This window comes from Pan paniscus, chromosome 9 (genome assembly GCF_029289425.2).
Source record: "Pan paniscus chromosome 9, NHGRI_mPanPan1-v2.0_pri, whole genome shotgun sequence".
Classification (NCBI taxonomy): domain Eukaryota; kingdom Metazoa; phylum Chordata; class Mammalia; order Primates; family Hominidae; genus Pan; species Pan paniscus.
In genome coordinates this window covers 11,990,576-12,011,345 of record NC_073258.2, presented here as the reverse complement: position 1 = coordinate 12,011,345, position 20,770 = coordinate 11,990,576, and the positions used below count along the sequence as shown (strand labels likewise).

General features: G+C 41.9%; 1 pseudogene; it reads right to left on the bottom strand.

The window, feature by feature from the left end:
* Positions 1-6,234: 6,234 nt before the first annotated feature.
* On the bottom strand, positions 6,235-18,447 carry LOC129393344 (histone-lysine N-methyltransferase SETMAR-like; annotated as a pseudogene).
* Positions 18,448-20,770: the final 2,323 nt, after the last annotated feature.

Sequence of the window (20,770 nt, the reverse complement as noted above, 5' to 3'; positions counted from 1 at the left end):
ATTGTTAGCACTTTATGCATATTAACACTTTGTCATATATGTTGTTCTAATGCTTTTCAAAGGCTAAATAAACTCAAGCTGAATTTTTCTTGAAACACACGGTAGTACTTAACACATCAAATCGGGAATTTCCTGAGATCACACAACTGAAGACACAGTGAAGGATCAACAGCTGTCTTTTCTCCTAACATTTGCTAACTGGTGTATAAATGTGCTTTTCATATGGTCATGCAAACTTAATTTTAAGCTCTTGGAGGACAAGAATTCTAGACTTGTAGAAGGAGAGTTAGTCAATGATCCACAGTGGCCAAAGCCAAGGAGTGATTTTCAGAACCCTTGCTCCAACACTTCCCCTCCTGCCACTCCTTTTTTTAAAATTTTTATTTTTTGAGACAGGGTCTCACTCTGTCCACCCTGTCTCAAAGTGGACTACAGTGGTGCAATCACGGCTCTGTAGCCTCGATCTCCCCAGGCTCAAGAGATCCTCCCACCTCACCCTCCCAAATAGCTGGGACTAATGATGTGTGCTACCACGCCCAGCTAATTTTTGCATTTTTAGTAGAGACTCTGTTTCACATGTTGCCCAGGCTGGTCTAGAACTCCTGGGCTCAAGCAATCTGCCCGTCTCCGTCTCCCAAAGTGCTGGAATTACAGGCATGAGCCACCATATTGCCCAGGCTGTGGGCCCCCTCCTGCCACTCCTGATGACAAATATAATTATTTGATATAATTGACATTTTCTCAATTTATTATGAAGCATAAATAAAGAACCCTACTTTTATCGATCTGTAACATAAACTGCATGTGAAAATAGTGTGCTTTCTAAGTAAATGGGACTTTAAAGCCCTTTAGTTACCTCTCCACAACTAGACTGATGCTCCTAAACTCCTCCTATGTAAGAATTCCGTATCTCTGTTCTCACGTCCCCTCCCTCACTCTTTGCTCTTTCACAACACCTGGCTTTATTTCCTTAGCAGGCTTATTTCTATCTCAAAGTATGTTGTTAGTTTATTACTATCTCCTTCTAGAAAAATAAGGTCCCCGAGGGTAGGGACCTTCTGTTCCTTGTTTATTGCAGTATTCTAATGTGGATTAGGCGTTCACTCCCTTGTGAGTGATAAAAGAGCCCTTATTTAAATAATTGTTGGTTTATTCGCTTCCTAAATTGGCACATTTGCAGATAAGTTTGCCTATTTAAGATTTTGAACCAGGTGTGGTAGTTGTTCACACCTGCAATCCCAACACTTTGGGAGGTCAAGACAGGAGGATCACTTGAGGCCAGGAGTTCAAGACCAGCCTGGGCAACATAGTGAGACCTCACCTCTACTAAAAATTTACAAATTAGCCGGGCATGGTGGCACATGCCTGTGGTCCCAGCTACTCAGGAGGCTGAAGTGGGAGGATCCCTTGAGCCTGAGAGATGAAGGCTGCAGTGAGCTGTGATTGTGCCACTGCACTCCAGCCTAGGCAGCAGACCGAGAACTATCTCAGGAAAAAAAAAAAAAAATTGAACAGAGATCACCACTCTATTACTCTATTTAATGCAAGATTGTAGAGGTAGCAGCCATCACACTTCCTATTTTTCCCCATGGTTTTTCCCCACTCCAGTAACAAAAATTTAAATGGTACAAATTCTCCCACCTATCCCTTCAAATCCCAGCCCAGTTCCCCTTCCTGAAGGTAAACACTCTTAACAATGTTGTGTTTTGTTTTGTCAACTCCTACTTTGCCACCTGTCTGCGTCCCTAAATGGGAGGTCTTTGAAGTAGGCTAAGGCAGGCAGAAGGGTTTGGGTTGTGGATGGGAAGGGAAGAGTTCTTGGTCCACAGACCCAGGACTTTGAAGTCCTCACACAGAATTGAAGAGGTAAGTTCACAATAAATGTGTAGAATGATTGGGGGAAATAATTTTTTTTTTTTCCTTGAGACAAGGGTTTGCTCTATTGCCCAGGCTGGAGTGCAGTGGTGCGTTCACGGCTCACTGCAACCTCCCCTTCTGGGCTCAAGCAATTCTCCCACCTCAGCCTCTTGAGTAGCCAGGACTACAGGCAAGTGCCACTACACCTGGTGAATTTTTGTATTTTTTGTAGAGACCGGGTCTCACCATGTTGCCCAGGCTGGTCTTGAACTCCTGAGCTCAAGTGATCTGCCTACCTCAGCCTCCCAAAGGGTTGGGATTACAGGTGTGAGCCACTGCACCTGGCTGAAGGAATTTTTTTTTTAAGTTGAAACCAAGACTCAGTGCTAGAGCCATTTCCTCTATGAAGCCTTTCCTGACTCTCCATTCCCTACTCCAGACTTTCCACCGCACCCAGCACGGACTATGTAACACTCTTACTTTGTTTACTTGTCTGGTTTTCATACTGCCCAGGGCAGGGTCCAAACTGTATTTGTCTTCAGAGCTCCAGCAACCAGCACTGTGCCTTGGCCCCTGAGAAAGTGCTTAATAAATGTTCCTGGAATAATTTAATGAAAATCCAGTGATCTTTAAAAAAAAAGTGCCAAAATAACAAAACAAAACAAAAGTGAGAAACCCAGGCCCTGCCTCTTCAAGCTGAGAACATGGCACAATATTATGGTTTAACTGTAGCAACATCCTAACTGAAATTTTAAGTGACTGTTCTGATTTTTAAAATTTCACGCTCCTCTGTGTAAAGCACACACTGTACTGGAGAGACGGGTTACACCCGCCTGCCCCAGGCCGTATCTAATTCAAATTTCCAGTTCCTTTCTCCACCCAATGTTGTTTCTAACTAATGTTGCTAGGCAACTTTTGCAGAATCCACATGCTTGTGGTAATATTGAAAGAATTGAGTAAAAATCTTGCCTCTAGCTTCTGGGATAACAAACCTAACCTGTTTATCCTCTTTAGACTCATGACTTAGCACGTAAAGGGCTTTAAAACTATTTTCAACCCATTCACCTTCCTTAGCAACAAAACAAGCAAGATTCTTGCCCTGAAGATTTAAAACTGAGATTTCTAAATCACCTTCTCAAGTATTTTTAATACATATAGCACATGAATATGCATGCATATTCCTATTAACATGAGCCTTGCACTTTGAATGAAATCCTTCAGAACTAGGAACTAACTTTTCTCAGTGATGCAAAGCCTTTAGGAATGTTTCGTTAAGACTAGTCAGCCGTTAGCGAAAGCTGAATCTTTTCTATTAATATGCTCTTTATTCTGGAGAAATAATCAGTTTCTCTAAAGACCCTACTCTGATAGATTTCTAACTTTAAAAAAAGACGCATTAGTCAAATGTCAGTTTTTCACTTAAAAGACAAATAATATGCTTAAAGAGTTCAACTTTCTTCATCTTCCTTGTTATCTTTACCTTTCTCCTTATGCCTGTTCTCACAGCAAGTCTCCATTTATTTCAACCCAGCTCTGTTACCAGCTGCCTATTGGCCTCAGGAATACAAATCTCAGGCTAGAATGTGGTAACTCCTAGATTGCTCCTGTTTGACTTCCCAGGTATAAATTAGATTTCTCTACTTCGTCACGTGCCTTAATAACCTCTGATGGATGTGATTATTTGACCATTTCACCGCATGTTCATCAGCATACCCTGAGAGTACAGTACCGTCAAAGTCAATTCTTCTCTAATTGTTCAGTGTTTTTGTTTTTGTTTTTGTTTTGAGACGGAGTCTCGCTCTGTCGCCCAGGCTGGAGTGCAGTGGCGCGATCTCAGCTCACTGCAAGCTCCGCCTCCCAGGTTCACGCCATTCTCCTGCCTCAGCCTCCCGAGTAGCTGGGACTACAGGGGCCCGCCACCATCCCTGGCTAATTTTTTGTATTTTTAGTAGAGACAGGGTTTCACCGTGTTAGCCAGGATGGTCTCAATCTCCTGACCTCGTGATCCGCCTGCCTCGGCCTCCCAAAGTGCTGGGATTACAGGCATGAGCCACCGCGCCTGGCCAATTGTTCAGTTTATTAAATGTGAGACTAGCATTATCTCTTGTGAATAGTGTTCAATAAATATAAGTGTGCTTTCTGGCTTGGCATGGTGGCTCATGCCTGTAATCTCAGCACTTTGGGAGGCCGAGGTAGGAGGATTCCTTGGGCCCAGGAGTTCGAGACCAGCCTGGGCAACATAGGGAGACTCCCTCTCTACAAAAAATTTAAAAAATTAGCCGGGCATGGTGCGCCTGTGGTCCCAGCTGCTCTGGAGGCTGAGGTGGGAGGATTGCTTGGGCCTGGGAGGTAGAGGCTGCAGTGAGCCGTGATCACATCACTGCATTCCAGCCTAGGCAACAGAGCAACACCCTGTCGGGGGAAAAAAAAAAGTTATAAGTATGCTTTCAATTATAGCAATGTTGTTTGAGAAAAATTCAGAGTTGTTAATTGCTTTATAGTCAGTAATTGCAATATGTGACTCCTGATGTCCCCAAAATTAGTTTACTTAATATGGATGGGCTCGAGTTTATGCACAACCAGCTAGGAAGATCAAATCAGAACACAGTATCTATGTAATAAGAACTTGAGAAGCATAACCCAGGAAAAACAACCAGTTAAGAGCTTGTATTTTAATAAAATAAACATTTCTTGTCGTGCCGAATTAATCTTTAAGGACTACTAACATGCAATTTCCATGCATCGTTCTGATATTTATTTAAGATAGATCAAGGGTAGATCATTATATCCTTTGGATATGGGTATATCAATTGTATGGATTCTATATAAAATGTCTGAAGATCTAAGATTTTCATTCAGGTTTTCCTTGGGGTCTTCAGCTAGGAAAGACCATGCTAGGGTACTTAAAGGTTGTGTCTGTTCATGTATGAAACAGCTGTAACCAGCCTTATTTATGAAAGGAGCCCTTAGGCCTACTCCTAGTTATCTCAGCAGTTCTCAGCCTTACACAGGCCCCCTAATCTTGAAACACTTCATAGTCCACTGCAATAGGTCAGGCAGTGGTACTAACGCAAGACTTTTCCCAAGAGAAAATACCACTGACCATTTCATTCCTAGATAAGAGAGTAGTTCTCAACCAAGATATTTTAAAATTATAGCTCTCTGAAGCATTTAGCCAAAACATTAGCAAATAACCCCTTCCTATTTGCTATTTTATAATTCTTTTCTATTGGAATGGAACTGAATAGTCCCATTTTCTCCAATATTCCTTTTTTTATTTCCTTTACAGAGGCACAAAGGTTGCTGTTCTAATGCGGTCCCTCCGTTTGGGGTCCCTGACTTCCCGCAACACTGTTCTCTATATTTTTAATGAGTTTCAATAACTGAAAAGTTCACTTCACAGAAATGTCATAAACAGAGGGAACTGTGAGTGCCCAACAGAATGCAGGCACTCATTAAATATTCAGGTGATTGATTAATTGCCTCTCCTTTTGGGTTAGTGACATACATAGGAAATGACCTGAATGACCACAGGGACTGCCAGTTGTTTGCTGGCCACATTGTGATTATTTAAACTGGCTTCGTTCAGATTACTGCAGCACAAAAGACGTGATGACTCTTCTCCAGTGAGTCAAGGGGCCGTGTCTCATTAGGGGAGGGAAAGGAGGTAAGACAGACATCCCATGCTGGTCTTTTGTTAGCAACAGGAGCGTGTTTAGGTATTGCTGTGTTTTGATGACTCAGTGGTGAGTCAACTTTAAAGTTCCATAAAAGGCCTTGTTCAGCTCAGACAGGATTGAGAGATGACCTCATCCAGTATCTAGTTGGGTAGAGAGTAACCAGTTGTGTGTGACATGATAAGCCGATAAGCCGATTGGGAGTGTATACAAGAAAAAAAAAATACTGGTGAGGATGAACTAGTTTCTAACTACAGAAATCAACTCTGCTTGGCAGTCCTCTATCGAGTGTCTACTATGTTCAAGCATCTTATCCTACCAGCTGCACATTTGCTTAATACAGGTCAGAATATGAGAAAGGCCCTAAGTGCTGTAAAGAGCTGGGGTGCCTTTGCAGGAGCTGGGAGAGGGGAGAACATTTTGGTGCCAACTATATGATAGGCACTGAGCCAGATGCTTTACATACTTATTTAATCTTTACGGGAACTCTGTAAGAGAGTTATTTTTATTCACATTTTACAGATGAAAATGAAACACAGGTTAAAAAATGCCTTCATCATACAATCATAGAACTAGTATTACTGAGACTATATTTCTGAAACTTTATTTTTAATTTTAAAATTTAAAAAAAAATTTACATTTACCTATCCAATGACCTATCAATATTTTTTATCTTAGTATTTTTTTTTTGAGACAGGGTCTTCATCACCCAGGCTGGAGTGCAGTGGCACAATCATGGCTCACTGCAGCCTCAACCTCCTGGGACCAAGCAATCCTCCCACCTCAGCCTCCTGAGTAGCTGGGACTACAGGCACATGCCACCATACCTGGCTAATTTAAAAACAATTTTTTTTTTTGTAGAGACGTGGCCTCACTATGTTGCCCAGACCAGTCTCAAACTCCAAGGGATCCTCCCACCTCAGCCTCTCAAAATGTGGGGATTACAGGTGTAAGCCACCATGCCCAGCCTTCTGAGACTTTATCACTGCTGACTTAAAGCCTGGTTCTTCCTACCCCAGTAAGAAGGGCATAAGGTGAAGGGTGAAACAGGGAGATTTGATGAAGGCAGGGTCACACTGGACCCAGCTGGTAGGCCAGGCTAGTTGAGCAGTGTGATGTCTAGAGTCATCCTTCCAGGTATGCCGGCACACAACTTGATGGTGTGAATGTGGACAATGGGATCCAGAGGGAGTCAGACTTGTACCTTATTTTTTTGTTTCATCATAAAATCCAAATGTATTTTAAACTCTAAAATCAAGAGGAAAAATTACAAAGATTGATATCAGAAAGTAAAGTAAGGGATGAAGAAGTGGTAGAGGGTTGGAGGAAAGTGCTAGTTTAAAATAGTGAAATCAAGGAATGCTTTTCTGAGGAAGTGGCATTTGAGCAGGAACCTGAATGGAGTGAGAAAATCAGCCACAGGGAGATCTGGGGGAAAGTTTACAAAACCAAATATTGGCATTGTTTATTATACTCCATATTGGAAACCACCCAAATTTCTGTTAAATGCTAAAAAACTATAGCTTGCAAAATAATGAGCTGGAACTATATGTACAAAATGAAAAGATGTCTATAAGATAATGGAGAAAAGGGCCAGGTGCAGTGGCTCACACCTGTAATCCCAGCACTTTGGGAGGCCAAGGCAGGTGGATCACTTTAGGTCAGGAGTTCTAGACCAGCCTGATCAACATGGTGAAACCCAGACCGTACTAAAAATACAAAAATTAGCCAGGTGTGGTAGTGCATGCCTGTAATCCCAGCTACTTGGGGGGCTGAGGTGAGAGAATCACCCGAACCCTGGAGGCGGAGGTTGCAATGAGCTGAGATTTTACCACTGCACTCCAGCTTGGGTGACAGAGCAAGACTGTGTCTCAAAAAACAAACAAAAACATATAATGGAGAACTGTATAATGATTCAATTAAAAACAAACAAACGAGAAAATTAACCTAAAGCAAACATATTTATCACAGGGAAAACATCTGAAGAAATACAAAAAAATTGAAAATTGGGCTGGGCACGGTGGCTCACATCTGTAATGCCAGCACTTTGGGAGGCCAAGGCAGGTGGATCACTTGAGGTCAGGAGTTCCAGACCAGCCTGGCTAACATGGTGAAACCCTGTCTGTAACAAAAATACAAAAATTAGCTGGGTGTGGTGGTGCACGCCTGTAATTCCAGCTAGCTAGTCGAGAGGCTGAGGCACAAGAATCGCTTGAATCCGGGAGGTAGAGGTTGAAGTGAGCCAAGATCATGCCACTGCACTCCAGCCTGGGCGAAAGAGCTAGACTGTCTAAAAACAAAACAAAAATTGAAAATTGGATGGTTGGAAGCAAGATGGCTGAATGGAAGCCTCCATCAATCGTCATCCCTGCAGGAACACCAAACTGAATGATTTCTACACAAAAAAGCACCATCATGAGAACCAAAAATCAGGTGAGCGATCATAGTACCTGGTTTTAACTTCATATCACTGAAAGAGCCACTGAAGAGAGTAGGAAATACAGTCTTGAATTGTACAGTCTTGACAGACCCTTCCCCCACTCCCCAGCAGCTGCTGCATGGCACAGAGAGAGAATCTGTGTGCTTCAGGGAGGGCAAGTGCAGCTATTGTGGGATTTTGCATTGGAACACAGTGCTGCCAACACTGGGCAGAACTCAACCAGTGCCCATAAAGGCAACATTGGACCAGCCTCACCCAGAGGGGAATCACTCATCCAAGTGGTCAGGACTTGAGTTTTGGCAAGCCTTGCCACCACAGGCTAATGTTCTCTAGGGTCCTAAATAAACTTGGAAAGCTATCTAGGCCACAAGGACTGCAACTCCTAGGCAAGGCTTAGTCCTGTGTTGGGCCCAGAGCCAGTGGACTTGGGAGCCACACAACCTAGTGAGACACTAGCTGGGGCAGTCAAGGGAGTACTTGTGCCACCCCTCCTTCAAGTTCAGGCAGTGCAGTTTGCAAATCCAAAAGAGACCCCTTCCTTCCACTTGAGGAGAGAGAAGAGTAAAGAAAACTTTGTCTTGCAACTTGGATACCAGCTCAGCCACATTAGGAAAGGGCGCCGGGTAGAGTTGTGAGGCCCCCATTCTAGAACCTAGTCCTAGATGACATTTCTAGACACAACCTGGGCCAGAAGGGAACCTGCTGCCTTGAAGGGAAGGACCCAGTCCTGGCAAGATTTATCACCTGCTAATTAAAGAACCCTATATAAGCAGCAGTGGTAACCAAGTAGTACATGCTGTGAGCCTTCGGTGAGACTGAGATGTGCCAGCTTCAGGTGTGACCCATCACATTCACAGCCAGTGCTGTGCTGGCTTCAGATCTGACCCAGCACAGGAGCAGGGGTGGTGGCCACAGGGGTGCTTGTTTAACCTCTCCCCCATCTCCAGGCAGCTCAGCACAGAGAGAGAGAGAGATGCTCTTTGTTTGGGAGAAAGTATGGGGCCAGGTGCAGTGGCTCATTCCTGTAATCTCAGCATTTTGGGAGGCTGAGGCAGGTGGATCACTTAAGGCCAGGAGTTCAAGACCAGCCTGGGCAACATAGCAAAAACCTGTCTCTACTAAAAATACAAAAATTAGCTAGGCATGGTGGCATATGCCTATAATCCCAGCTACTCAGGTGCCTGAGGCATGAGAATTGCTTGACCCCAGGAGGTGGAGGTGGCAGTGAGCCAAGATTGCACCACTGCACTCCACCCTGGGTGACAGAATGAGACCCTGAGAAAGAAAGAAAGATAGAAAGAAAGAAAGAAAGAGAGAGAGAGAGAGAAGGAAGGAAGGAAAGAAGGAAGGAAGGAAGAAAAAAAAGAAAAGAAAAGAAGGAATATATTGTATGAGAAAAGAACAAGAGTCTCTGCATGATACTCCAGAGGCTTCTTCCAGGCCTTATCCAAGGTAACCAAGGTGGTACCTCTATGAGTCTGCAAGAACCATGGCGTTACTGGGTTACATTGTGGGTTACCCACCAATGGCCCACTAATGACCAAAAGCTTAAATCACAACACTCAAGTCTCTTCAAATACCTGGAAAGCCTTCCAAAAAGGACAGGTACAAACAAGCCCAGATTGTGAAGGATGCAATAAATACCTAGCTCTTCAATGCCCAGACACTGATAAACATCCGCAAGCATCAAGACCATCCAGGGAAATAGACACCAGGGATTAATCCCAGAGAGAGAGAAATTTGACCTTTCAGACACAGAATTCAAAATAGCTGTCTTGAAGAAACTCAAAGAAATTCAAGATAACACAGAGAAGGAATTCAGAATCCATTAGATAAATTTAACAAAGAAATAGAAATAATTAAAAAGAAGTAAGCAGAAATCCTAGAGTTGAAAAATGCAATTGACATACTGAAGAACTCATCAGAGTCTTTTAATAGCAGAATTGGTCAAGCAGAAGAGTTAGTGAACTTGGGCTGTTTGAAAATACAAAGTCAGAGGAGACAAAAGAAAAAAGAAAAAAAAGAATGAAGCATGCCTACAAGATCTAGAAAACAGCCTCAAAAGGGCAAATCTAAGAGTTATTGGCTTTAAAGAGGAGGTAGAGAGAGAGGTGGGGTTCATTCAAAGGAATAATAATAGGTAACTTTCCAAACCTAGAGAAAGATATCAATATTCAAGGATAAGAAGGTTATGGAACACCGAGCAGGTTTAACCCAAAGAAGACTACTTCAAGGCATTTAATATTCAGACTCCCAAAGGTCAAGGATAAAGAAAGGATTCTAAAACCAGCAAGAGAAAAGAAACAAATAACATACAATGGAGCTCCAATAGGTCTGGCAGCAGACTTCTCGATGGAAACCTTACAGGTCAGGAGAGAGTGGCATGACAATATTTAAAATGCTGAAGGAAAAAAAAACTTTTACCCTAGAATAGTATTACTATATCTGATGAAAATATCCTTCAAACGTGAAGGAGAAGTAAAGACTTTCCTGGACAAGCAAAAGCTGAAGGATTTCATCAACACAAGATCTATCCTACAAGAAATGCTAAAAAGAGTTCTTCAATCTGAAAGAAAATGATGTTAATGAGCAACAAGAAATCATCTGGGCCAAGGTGGGAGAATTGCTTGAACCCAAGAGTTTGAGGTCAGCCTGGGCAATGCAGTGAGACTCCACCTCTACAAAAAAAAAAAATTGTTTTAATTGGCTGGGCATAGAGGCTCATGCCTGTGATCCCAGCACTTTGGGAGGCTGAGGCAGGAGGATCGCTTGAGCCTGGGAGGCTACAGTGAGCTATAATCAAGCAACTGGACTGTAGCCTGGGTGACAAAGTGAGACCTTGTCAAAAAAAATTAAAAATAAATAAATAAATAAATCATCTGAAGGTACAAAACTTACTGGTAATAATAAGTACTACACAGAAAAACACAGACTATTCTAACACTGTCATTGTGGTATGTAAACTACTCATATTTTAAGTAGAAAAACAAAAAGATGAACCAATCAAAAATAATAATTACAGGCTGGGTGCAGTGGCTCACACTTGTAATCCTAGCACTTTGGGAGTCCGAGGTGGGCGGATCACGAGGTCAGGAGATAGAGACTAACCTGGTTAACACGGTGAAACCCCATCTCTACTAAAAATACAAAAATTAGCTGGGCGTGGTGGCACATGCCTATAATCCCAGCTACTCGGGAGCCTGAGGCAGGAGAATCACTTGAACCCGGGAGGCAGAGTTTGCAGCGAGCTGAGATCGTGCCACTGCATTTCAGCCTGGGCAACAGAGCAAGACTCCATCTCAAAATAATAATAATAATAATAATAATAATTACAACAACTTTTCAAGACATAGTACAATAAGATATAAATAGAAACAACAAAAAATTAAAATGTGGGGAGACAAAGTTAAAGTTTGTATTAGTTTTTATTAGTTTCCTTTTTGTTTATTAGTTAGTTTACACAATTAGTGTTACATTGTCATCAGTTTAAAATAATGGGTTATAAGATATTATTTGCAAGCCTCATGGTAACCTCAAATCTAAAAACATACAATGGATACACAAAAAATAAAAAACAAGAAATTAAAACATACCACCAGAGAAAATCACCTTCACTAAAAGGAAGACAGGAAGGAAGGAAAGAAGGAAGAGAAGACCAAAAACAACCAGAAGACAAATAACAAAATGGCAGGAGTAAGTCCTTACTTATCAATAATAACATTGAATGTAAATGGACTAAGCTCTCTAATCGAAAGATGCAGAGTGGCTGAATGGATTTTTTTAAAAAAAGACTCAATGATCTGTTGCCTACAAGAAACACACTTCACCTATAAAGACACACATAAACTGAAAATAAAGGGATGGAAAAAGATGCTTTATGCAGACAGAAACTAAAAAAAGAGCAGAAGTAGCTATGCTTATAACAGACAAAACAGATTTCAAGACAAAATCAAGGCTGGGTGTGGTGGCTCACACCTGTAATCCCAGCACTTTGGGAGGCCGAGGCGGGCAGATCACCTGAGGTCAGGAGTTCGAGACCAGCCTGGCCAACATAGTGAAACCCCATCTCTACTAAAAATACAAAAATTAGCCTGGCATGGTGGCACACACCTGTAATCCCAGCTACTCAGGAGGCTGAGGCAGGAAAACTGCTTGAACCCAGGAGGTGGAGGTTGCAGTGAGCTGAGATTGCACCACTGCACTCAAACCTGGGTGACAGAGTGAGACTCCATCTCAAGAAAAAAAGACAAAAACTATAAAAAGAGACAAAGAAGGTCATTACATAATGATAAAGGGGTCAATTCAGCAAGAGAATATAACAATTGTAAATATATATGCACCCAATACTGAAGCACCCAGATATATAAAGCAAATATTATTAGAGATAAAGAGAGAGACAGACTCCACTACAATAATAGCACAAGATTTCAACACCCCACTTTCAGCATTGGCAGATCATCCAGACAGAAAATCAACAAAGAAACATCAGACTTAATCTGCACTATGGATCAAATGGACCTAATAGATATTTATAGGACATTTCACACAATGGTTACAGAATACACATTCTTCTCCTCAGCACATGGATCATTCCCAAGGACAGATCATATGTGAGGCCACAAAACAAGTCTTAAAGCATAAAAAAAATAAAATAATATCAAGGATCTTCTCTGACCACAATGAAATAAAACTAGAAATCAATAACGAGGAATTTTAGAAACTATACAAACACATGAAAATTAAACAATATGCTCCTGAATAACCAGTGGGTGAACTAAGAAATTAATAAGAAAATTTAGAAATTTCTTGAAACAATAATGGAAACACAACATATCAAAACCTGTGGGATACAGTGAAAGCAGTACTAAGAGGGAAGTTTATGGCTATAAGTGCCTACATCAAAAAAGATAAAAAGTCTAGGTGTAGTCGCTCATGCCTGTAACTCCAGCACTTTGGGAGGCCAAGGTGAGCAGATTGTTTGAGCTCAGGAGTTTGAGACCAGCCTGGGCAACATGGCAAAACCCCATCTCTACTAAAAATACCAAAAAAATTAGCCAGGCATGGTGGCACATGTCTATAGTCCCAGCTACTTGGGCGGCTGAGGCATGCGAATTGCTTGGACCTGGGAGGCGGAGGTTGCAGTGAGCCAAGATTGGCCACTGCGCTCCGGCCTGGGTGACTGAGTGAGACTCTGTCTCAAACAAACAAATGAACAAACATACAAACTTCAAGTAAACAACCTAATGATGTCTCTTAAAGAACTAGAAAAGCAAGCACAAACCAAACCCAAAGTCAGTAGAAGAAAAGAAATAATAAAGACCAGAGCAGAAATAAATGAAATTGAAACAAATAATACAAAGGATGAAAACAAAAAATTCATTTTTTGAAAAGATAAATAAGGCCGGGCGTGGTGGCTCACACCTGTAATCCCAGCACTTTGGGAGGCTGAGGTGGGGGGATCACAAGGTCAGGAGATCGAAACCATGGTGAAACCCCGTCTCTACTAAAAAATACAAAAAATTAGCTGGGCCTGGTGGTGGGTGCCTGTAGTCCCAGCTACTCGGGAGGCTGAGGCAGGAGAATGGCGTGAACCTGGGAGGCGGGGCTTGCAGTGAGCCAAGATCGTGCCACTGCACTCCAGCCTGGGTGACAGAGCGAGACTCCGTCTCAAAAAAAAAAAAGAAAGAAAGAAAAGATAAACAAAATGACAAACCTTTAGCCAGACTAAGAAAAAAAGAGAGAAGACCGAAATAAATAAAATGAGAGGTTTTGAAAAGGGAGACGTTACAACTGATACCAAGAAATTCAAAGGATCTTAGGTACTACTATGAGTAAGTATATGCCAACAAATTGGAAAACCTAGAAAAAAATAGATAAATTTCTAGATACATGAAACCTACTGAGTTGAACCATGAAGAAATTCAAAACTTTAACAGACCAATAGTAAGTAACAATTTCAAAGCCAAAATAAAAAGTCTGCCGGCAAATAATAGCCTGGGGCTCAATAGTTTCACTGATGAATTTTACCAAACATTTAAATAACTAACACCAATCCTACTCAAACTATTCAAAAAAATTGAGGAGGGAATACTTTCAAACTCATTCCATGAGGCCATTATTACCCTGATAGCAAAACCAGACAAAGACACATCAAAAAAAAAAAAAAAAAAAAAAAAAGAAAGAAAGAAAGAAAGAAAAGAAAAAAGAAAGAAAACAACAGGCCAATATCCCTGATGAACACTGATGCAAAAATCCTCAACCAAATACTATTAGGTTGGTGCAAAAGTAATTGCGGTTTCAGACTGTAAATTTTAAATCATTATAACTAGGCTCAAACACATCTTTATTAATCAAAACAGGAAACATTACAATCAACACATTTTTGCCAGTGAGAAATCTTTATTCCTATAGTGTAAAAATCCATGCTTCAGGATTCAACAAACTCTTGGAAATCATTTTCTGCATCCTGCTGGTTGTGGAAGTGTTTTCCGTACAAAAAGTTGTTGAGATGCTTGTAGAAGTGGTAGTCAGTTGGTGAGAGGTCAGGTGAGTATGGCAGATGAGGCAAAACTTCATAGCCCAATTTGCTCAACTTTTGAAGTGTTGGTTGTGTGACGTGTGTTTGGGTGTTGTCCTGGAGAAGAATTGGGCCCTTTCTGTTGACCAATGCTGGCTGCAGTTGTTGCAGTTTTTGGTGCATCTCGTCCGTTTGCTGAGCATAGTTCTCAGATGTAATGGTTTTGCCAGGATTCAGAAAGCTATACTGGATCAGACCAGCAGCAGACCACCAAACAGTGGCCATGACCTTTTTTGGCGCAAGTTTGGCTTTGGGAAGTGCTTCGGAGCTTCTTCTCAGTCCAACCAGTCCAAGCTGGTCGTCACCAGTTGTTGTATAAAATCCACTTTTTGTCACATGTCACAATCCGATCAAGAAATGGTTCACTGTTATTGCATAGAATAAGAGAAAACAACACTTCAAGACAACATTTTTAAAAATTTTTGCTCAGCTCATGAAGCACCCACTTATCAAGACACCTTTTTTTCACCTTTTTTTTTCCACCTTTTTCACCTTTTCAATTTGCTTCAAATGCCACATGACCATAGAATGGTCGAGGTGGAGTTCTTTGGCAATTTCTCATGTAGTTGTAAGAGGATCAGCTTTGATGATTGCTGTCAATTGGTCATTGTCAACTTCTGATGGCTGGCCATACACTCCTCTTCTTCAAGGCTCTTGTCTCTTTTGCAAAACTTCTTGAACCACCACTGTACTGTACATTCATTAGCAGTTCCTGGGCCAAATGCCTTATTGATGTTATGAGTTTTCTTGCTGCTTTATGACCCATTTTGAACCCAAATAAGAAAATTGCTCTAATTTGCTTTTTGTCTAACATAACTTCCATAGTCTAAAATAAACATAAAATAAACAACAAATAATAAGTCATTAGCAAGAAAACATAAAGCGAGAAATGTCCATTAAAATGATGTATGACCTAACCACATTTATTGAAGAATGTATTCCAATATCAAACGACAAATTCCAACAATGCAAAAACTGCAATAGTTTTGCACTCACCTTAATAGCAAACTGAATTCAACAACACATTAAAAAGATGATTCATCATGACCAAGTGAGATTTATCCCAGGGATGCAAGGACGCAAGGATGTCATATGCAAATCAATCAATGCGATACATCATATCTACAGAATGAGGGACAAAACTATACTATCATTTCAATTCACACTGAAAAAGCATTTGATAAAATTCAACATCCCTTCATTATAAAAACCCTAAAAAAACCTGGGTGTAGAAGGAACATATTTTGGCCGGGCACGGTGGCTCACGCCTGAAATCCCAGCACTTTGGGAGGCCAAGGTAGGTGGATCACTTGAGGTCAGGAATTCGAGACCGGCCTGACCAACATGGTGAAACCCCATCTCTACTAAAAATACAAAAAAATTAGCCAAGTATGGTGGCGCACACCTGTGATCCCAGCTACTCAGGAGGCTGAGGCAGGAGAATCACTTGAACCCAGGAGGCGGAGGTTGCAGTGAGCCGAGATTGCACCATTGCACTCCAGCCTGGGCGACAAGAGTGAAACTCTGTCTGGAAAAAAAAAAAAAAGAACATACTTCAACATAGCCGTACATGACAGACCCACAGCTAGTGTCATACTCAATGGTGAAAAACTGAAAGTCTTTCTTCTAAGATCTAGAGCATGACAAGGATGCCCACTTTCATCACTGTTATGCAACATGGTACTGGAAGTCCCAGCTAGAGCAATCAGACAAGAGAGAGAAAGAAAGGGCATCCAAATTGGAAAGGAAGAAATCAAATTATCCTTGTTTGCAGATGATATGATCTTATATTTAGAAAAACCTAAAGACACCACTAAAAAATTATTAGAACAGATATACAAATTCAGTAAACTTGCAGGAAATAAAACAATATACAAAAGTCAACATGCAAAATCAACATATATCAGTACACACAGCTATTATTGGGTTAAAAAAACAGAGAACATAACATATAAAAATCATTTCTAGGCCAGGCACGGTGGCTCAAGCCTGTAATCCCAGCACTTTGGGGGGCAGAGGCGGGTGGATCACGAGGTCAGGCGTTCAAGACCAGCCTGCCCAACATGGTGAAACCCTGTGTCTACTAAATATACAAAAATTGTCCAAGCATGGTGGTGCGCACCTATAGTCCCAGCTACTCAGGAGGCTGAGGCAAGAGAATCACTTGAACCTGGGAGGCAGAGATTGCGGTCAGCTGAGATCGCACCACTGCACTCCAGCCTAGGCAACAGAGTGAGACTTCATCCCCCCCCAAAAAATAATAAAAATAAAAAATAAATTAAAATAAATTTTAAAATCGGCCTGTAATCCCAGCACTTTCAGAGGCTCAGGTGGGCAGATCACGAGGTCAGGAGATCAAGACCATCCTGGCCAATGTGGTGAAACCCCCATCTCTACTAAAAGTACAAAAATTAGCTGGGGATGGCGGTGTGTGCCTGTAATCCCAGCTACTTGGGAAGCTGAGGCAGGAAAATTGCTTGAACCCAGGAGGCGGAGGTTACAGTGAGCTGAGATCACGCCACTGCACTCCAGCCTGGTGACAGAGCTAGACTCCATCTCAAAAAATAAATAACTAAAAATTAAAATTAAAAATTAAAAAATAATAAAAAATATATTTCTATATGCCAACAGTAAACAATGTGAAAAATCATAAAAGTAATCCCATTTACAATAGCTACAAATAAAATAACATACCTAGGAATTAATTTAACCAAAGAAGTGAAAGATTTCTACAGTGAAAACTATAAAACATTATTGAAAGAAATTGAAGAGGACATTAAAAAAGGAAAAATAGTCCATGTTCATGGATTGGAAGAATCCATATTGTTAAAATGTCCATACTATCCAAAGTAATCTATGTATTCAATACAATACCTATCAAAATACTAAAGACATTCTCCACAGAAAGAGAAAACACAATCCTAAAATTTATATGGAACTGCAAAAGATCCAAAATAGCCAAAGCTATCCTGAGAAAAAAAACAAAAACAAAAACAAAAAAACTGGAGGCATCACATTACCTGACTTCAAATTATACTACAGAACTGCGGTAACCAAAACAGCATAGTACAGGCATAAAAGCAGACACATGGACTAATGGAACAGAATAGAGAACCCAGAAACAAATCCATACATCTAAGGTGAACTCATTTCTCAACAAAGGGGCCAAGAGCATACAATGGAGAAAAGACAGTGTCTTTAACAAATGGTGCTGAGAAAACTGGATATCCATATGCAGAAGAATGAAACTAGATCCCTGTCTTTCACTATATACAAAACTCAAATCAAAATGGATTAACGACTTAAATCTCAGACCTCAAACTATGAAACTACTAAAGAATATATTGAGGAAACGCTCCAGGACATTAGACTGGGCAAAGGTTTCTTGAGTAATGCCCCACAAGCACAGGCAACCAAAGCAAAAATGGACAAATGAGATCACATCAAGTTTAAAAGCTTCTGCACAGCAAAGGAAACAGCAAAGTGAAGAGACAGCCCACAGCATAGGAGAAAATATTTGCAAACTATCCTTCTGACAAGGAATTAATAACCAGAATATATAAGGAGCTCAAACAACTCTATAGGAAAAAATCTAATAATCTAATTTTATTTATTTATTTATTTATTGAGATGGAGTCTCGATGTCGCCCAGGCTGGAGTGCAGTGGTGCCATCTCAGCTCACTGCAAGCTCTGCCTCCCGGGTTCATGCCATTCTCCTGCCTCAGCCTCTTGAGTAGCTGGGACTACAGGCGCCCGCCACCATGCCCGGCTAATTTTTTTGTATTTTTAGTAGAGACAGGGTTTCACCGTGTTAGCCAGAATGGTCTTGATCTCTTGACCTCGTGATCTGCCTGCCTCGGCCTCCCAAAGTGCTGGGATTACAGGTGTGAGCCACCGTGCCCGGCCTCATTTATTTATTATTATTTATTTTGAGATGAAGTCTTGCTCTGTAGCCCAGGCTGAAGTGCAGTGGTGCAATCTCGGCTCACTGCAACCTCCCCCTCCTGGGTTCAATCAGTTCTCCTGCCTCAGCTTCCCAAGTACCTGGGATTACAAGCATGCACCACCATGCCCAGCTAACTTTTTGTGTAGAGACAGGGTTTCACCATGTTGGTCAGGCTGGTCTCGAACTCCTGACCTCAGGTGATCCACCCGCCTCGGCCTCCCAAAGTCCTGAGATTACAGGCATGAGCCACTGTGCCTGATCTGTATGTCTCCTTTTGATAAATGTCTATTCAGATCTTTTGCCCATTTTAAAACTGGATTGGCCGGGCACAGTGGCTCACCAAATATCTGAATAGACATTTATCAAAAGGAGACATACAGGTCAGGCGCAGTGGCTCATGCCTGTAATCCCAGGACTTTGGGAGGCCGAGGGGGGTGGATCACCTGATGTCAGGAGTTTGAGACCAGCCTGACCAACATGGTGAAACCCCGACTCTATTGAAAATACAAAAATTAACTAGGCATGGTGGTGCATGCCTGTAATCCCAGCTACTTGGGAGGCTGAGGTAGAAGAATTGCTTGAACCTGAGAGGCAGAGTTTGCAGTGAGCCAAGATCGTGCCACTGCACTCCAGCCTGAGTGACAGAGCAAGACTCCATCTCTAAAAAAAAAAAAATCTAAAAGAGTATAATTGGATTATTTATAACACAAAGGATAAATGCTTGAGGGGATGGATGCCTCATTTCCCCTGATGTGATTATTACACATTGTATGGCTGTATCAAAATATCCCATATGCCCCATAAACATATATACCTACTACATACCCTCGAAAATTAAAAATAAATTTTTATAAGTAAATTTTAAAAACTGTCAAAAAATCTGACTTCTAAGAGTTGTTGCATGGATTGAATGAGAGAACAATAAGTCAAAGTGCTTAGGTGCCTACTAAAGAGAGAGCCAGGAGGAAGGCTTTGTCATCTCTAAAACAGGATAGGGCAGACAGAATTACGACATGAGTCCTGAAGAGCCATCCCCTTGCCTTTTCTGATATACTTAGAGCTCTCCTCTCTTTCAAGCCACATATGCCTGACCCTTCCTCATTTCCTCACGTGGCTTTGTCCCTCCTCTAGCTTTGCTCTTGGGAAAGGAGCCTGCGCTTCTGTTTTTTAATCTGGTTTCTTCATCTGGAATGACCTTCCCGCCACCGTCAGACAAACAGCTTTGTGCTCTGCCTGCAGTCCGTGGAGAGGTGCTGATAAGGAAGACGGCTTCCTGGATCCCTCTGGTTCATTGTAGCCTCACTTCAATGTGGTGCAGTGCAATGTCAAGAGCAGCGTCAAAGGCTCTGTTGTGTCTCCCCCACCAACCCCATTATAGCCTCAGAACATTAGGATTGCTCACACACACTCCGGCTGATGTTGACTGCATCGCCTGCCTTCCATTTAAGGTTTTTGTTTTGTTTTGTTTTTCTGAGACAGGGTCTTGCTCTGTCCCCTAGGCTGGAGTGCAGTGGCACGATCTCGGCTCACTGCAGCCTCCACCTCCCAGGTTCAAGTGATTCTCATGCCTCGGCCTCCCACGTAGCTGGGATTACAGGCACAGCCACCACGCCCAGCTAATTTTTGTATTTTTAGCAGAGATGGGGTTTCACCATGTTGGCCAGGCTGGCCTCGAACTCCTGGCCTCAAGTGATCTGCCCACCTCGGCCTCCCAAAGTGCTGGGATTACAGGCGTGAGCCACTGCACCCAGCCCCATTTAAGGTTTTTGAGGGATCCAAGCTGTAACTGTTTCTGCCCATCCCATCTCCACTCTCAGCCTCCACTACCAAGCTCTGCTGACTTTCAGGGTCCTGTGTGCTTGAAACCAATTGTTAGAAACAATTGGCTCTGTCAGTATGCTTGTCAGCCAATTGTTAGAAACAACACAGCACAGAAAAATAACCATTATAAAATAAGTGCAAATAAAAGAAATATAGAAAGAATATTCTGTGCTCTTGTATTTATTTATTTATTTATTTATTTATTTATTTATTTATTTTGAGACAGTATCTTGCTCTGTTGCTCAGGCTGGAGTGCAGTGGCGTGATCTCGGCTCACTGCAAGCTCCGCCTCCCGGGTTCACGCCATTCTCCTGCCTCAGCCTCCCGAGTGGCAGGGACTACAAGGCACCCACCACCATGCCCAGCTAATTTTTTATATTTTTTAGTAGAGACAGGGTTTCACCGTGTTAGCCAGGATGGTCTCAATCTCCTGACCTCATGATCCGCCCGC